Source organism: Branchiostoma floridae, chromosome 14 (genome assembly GCF_000003815.2).
Source record: "Branchiostoma floridae strain S238N-H82 chromosome 14, Bfl_VNyyK, whole genome shotgun sequence".
Taxonomy (NCBI): domain Eukaryota; kingdom Metazoa; phylum Chordata; class Leptocardii; order Amphioxiformes; family Branchiostomatidae; genus Branchiostoma; species Branchiostoma floridae.
In genome coordinates this window covers 2,831,491-2,835,399 of record NC_049992.1, presented here as the reverse complement: position 1 = coordinate 2,835,399, position 3,909 = coordinate 2,831,491, and the positions used below count along the sequence as shown (strand labels likewise).

Here is a 3,909-nt window from a genome sequence, read left to right as displayed (position 1 = left end):
AAATCTCTTTCTATATATTTAAGCGCCGATATTGGCTTACAACCTTCCACCAGTTTAATGGGCATAACTTGACGCGTGCCGCGCTCCGTCCCCTGGCCTTTACCGTAACGTGACTCGGGAAAGGCCCACTAATAAATTACTGAGGCTAAATTGCGAACCGCAACAGTGTTCCCTTTTATTGAATATTAGTTTTATAACGTTGTCGATCGTATTGGCGTCCCCTGAAAGACCTCCAATAGCCTGGGTTTGTCTTGTCAATTTTTTTTGCCAGCTGAAAGCCCCCCCCTCCTGGATCCGCGCATGCTACCAAGATGTTTCGAAGGGTTTGGGGATGGCCTAAATTCTTCTGACATTCACGTAAGGAAGTACAACAAAGACTGTTTACCCTTACTGTTTTCCCGTTTTTATTTGTCTTTCCTTGACAAAGACTGGAGCTGATCAGACGAAAATTTGGGTAAGTCTATTTTTGTGTTGGAAATTACAGCTTATATATAATTAGATCCATTTAGAATGACTTCTACCAACACAGATGAACATTTAGTTTAATACAAAACGTTACTTAATAGAAGAACATGTACCGATTAAAATTTAGTTTGTAGTTATACCTTTACAAAAATACAGAATTCTGCAAAAAAAAAGTTATAAGTGAAGTTCCCACCACATTTGACCTCGTCAGAGCCATCCAAGCAGTCACTCTTGCCATCACAAACATCTGTAATCTTGATACAGCCTTTCAAGTCACGGCACTGGACAAGGTCTCGGCCAAGAAAAAGGTACCATTGAGAGAACCATATGCAGCTGTCTGCAAAGTTAATGTTAAAGTTGTTTTTATTATTATTATTGTTATTGAAAGAGCCGGCTTCACTCTTGTGTATAAGGCCCTTGGCCAAACACCCTGCTGTTACAAGACCAAGACGGGGGCTGATACCAGCTTCCCGACAACATTTCACTTGTAGTTTGGATCATATATCCGCAAAGTCACATCCTGACCAAGCGGGTGAGTTATGTTGAACAGAATTAGACGTCAAATTGAAAGTTCTCTGAATCAAACCCCTCTGCTAAAAATAGGAAGAACCTAACTATTTCCAGGGGTCATTCAAGTTTTTAAAGTTTCTTTTTTTTTTAACAAGCTTTATTCATAAAACAAATAGTACATTTGTCAAAAAAGAGCATCTAACTAAGCCACTGTACAGGGAGTAGTTCAAAGTATTAGTGCGCATTATCGCATGAGTAAGAGTACAGTACTTAAGCACAGTAGGACCTTCGAAAGAATCTTCGACTATACAAGCCTTTCTCTCATGTACATATACAGGGTATTATGCATAACCACTATACACCACATGATTTACACAATTGTCATGGAATGATTATGATAGATTGTTACAAAACAACAAGTAAACATTACAGATCAAGAAGTCTATTTTTTATTTCACAATTGAAAATGCTAGCTAAGTTATGACCTGAAATGGGCAGTGGGCACTTCCTAGAAAAAATCCATGTTTTAAAGATAACCCACTTTGCTATTATTTGTATTCTTCTCTTCAGATTTTTTTTTTCGTTTATTGGCTGGTTTACCTTTCCTAGTAACATCTCTTCAAAATCAATAGTAGGGTTACTGGGGCTAGACGGTACAGAAGTATGTACCAAGTTCCACAGGTTAGTTAGCCTTTTACATCCCAGAAACATATGTTTATAATTGTCAACATGTCCACTGTCACATAATTACCTTTGCCAGAATGGCTAAGGTTATGTTTTGGGCTTGTGAGTCTGTGTGTCTGTGTGCCTGTGTGTGTGTGTGTGTGTGTGTGTGTGTTAACAGCATAACTCAAGAAGTCTTGGATGGATCCCGATAATATTTGGTAGGTGGGTAGGGGTCGGGAAAACAAAGGTCAAGTTCGATAATGGGCCCCCTAGCGGCTTGCTAAGGTACTGCAGCAGAACCTCAATTTTTGATATCTCCTGTTCTGAACATGCTGTGATCATGATTTTTTAGTGAAAGATAGCCCTCAAGGCAGAGAGTAAGTGCTGTGAGTTTGGGCCCCTTAGCGGCTTTTTTGGAACTGCAGGCGCCGGTTTCCTTTCAAACTTTGGACGAGAATAACTCTACAACGTGTTGATGGATCGTCATGATTTTTGGTATGTAGATAGAATGAGTGATGACTTACATAATGGTATACTAATTATGCAAATCGACAGTCAATTTGCATAATTAATGAGGGAATTTTATAAATCCACTGCATTCCATGATAGGACTTTCAAACTTGTCACATATGTAGCTGGGAAGGAGAGAAATGTCCATAGATATCAATTATGCAAATGATGGTCTTATTTGCATAATTAATGAGAAAATATGAACATGTTGACGGATCATCATGTTTTTTTGGTATGTAGGTAGTATAAGTGAAGACCTACATAATGAGATACCAATTATACAAATCAACAGTTAATTTGCATAATTAATGAGGATATTTTATAAATTCACTACATTCCATGATAGGACTTTAAAACTTGTCACATATGTAGCTGAGAAAGAGAGAAATGTCAATACATATTTATCATGCAAATTATGATCTCATTTGCATCATTAATGAGAAAATATGAACGTGTTGACGGATCGTCATGATTTTTGGCATAAAGATAGCCTAGGTGAAGACTTATATAACGTGATACTTATTATGCAAGTTAACAGCTTATTTGCATAATTGATTAGGAAAAGTTCATAAATCCACTGCATTCCATTATAGTACTTTCATCAAAGTTGTCACATATGTAACTGAGGAAGAGAGTTGTATTTAAAGACTTTGCAAGAGAATAAATCAAGAATGGATCAAAGGATCATCATGATTTTTGGTATGCTGATAGCTTAAGTAATGCTTGATACAATTTGATATCAATAAATTGTAACTTGGGATCTAATTTGCATAATCAATACCGAAATGTATAAACCAACTCCAAGCATATAATTATAAAGAAAATGAAATGAGTAACGCATTTGTCTACAGACACCACTCTACATAACAAACCTGGTTTATTTGGCAAATGTATGTGTTCGTGGAACTCTAGTTTACATATAGGATCAACTACTTGACCATCATTCAAGTTTTTAAAGTTCCTAAAATTTCAACCGCGATTGACTGTGATAGAAGTAATGTATCAATGGACAATGACATCAATCTACCGACTTCAAAATCTTCAATTGAAAATAACTAATCATATTGTTACACCAAAAAGCAGTTACTCAAGCAACTGGATATGGTTTTGAAACGGTCAGACGTTTGAAACGGTCAGACTTCGTCAGTGACACTGAAGAGATCTGGAAGAAACAGGTCTTTTATACTCTAACTAAGAATGAAGGCAATTTCAGATGTCCAATTGGAAATGTTGTAAGACAATTCAGACTGAAGACAATTTGGATTCCAAAGAAAACAAAGGTAAGCCAAAGTCAAGCTGAAGACAATTTGGGTTTCAAAGGATAGCAAGTTAGACACAGTTAATGCAAATGAGTCAATTAGCTCCTGTTGTTTACGTTGCAGGAGCTAAAAGTTTTGTTGCTTTAAATTGTCAGACTCGTAGTGAAGAATTGGTTTGCGTTATCAAAGTACACTTAAGTATTTTTATATTTCTATTCAGGAAGTATGGTGGTGAACGAAAGCCCCCCACAGACTGATGTATTCCTGTTCCCTCAATTTCACAGAAGACTCTGAAGATAAGATGATGACTGAAGATCATGATATCAGACGTACAGGGGCGAATCTATCTTATTCATGGCGGTTTCTCTGGAATTCGTGTATACCTGAACCATACCGGGACAGTCCCGCCCGTGTAGAACTGAACCTGACAGGTGTCACAGCGATCTCGCAGGGGGCCAAAGCCCCCCCCCCCCCTAAATCTACCCCCCCCCCCCCCCCC

At 37.8% G+C, this 3,909-nt stretch overlaps 1 protein-coding gene across 1 annotated transcript in view; it reads right to left on the bottom strand.

The window, feature by feature from the left end:
• LOC118430880 overlaps positions 1–3,909 on the bottom strand; it is a 34,232-nt gene that overhangs the window by 24,892 nt on the left and 5,431 nt on the right. The gene's annotated exons all lie outside the window — the stretch shown is intronic.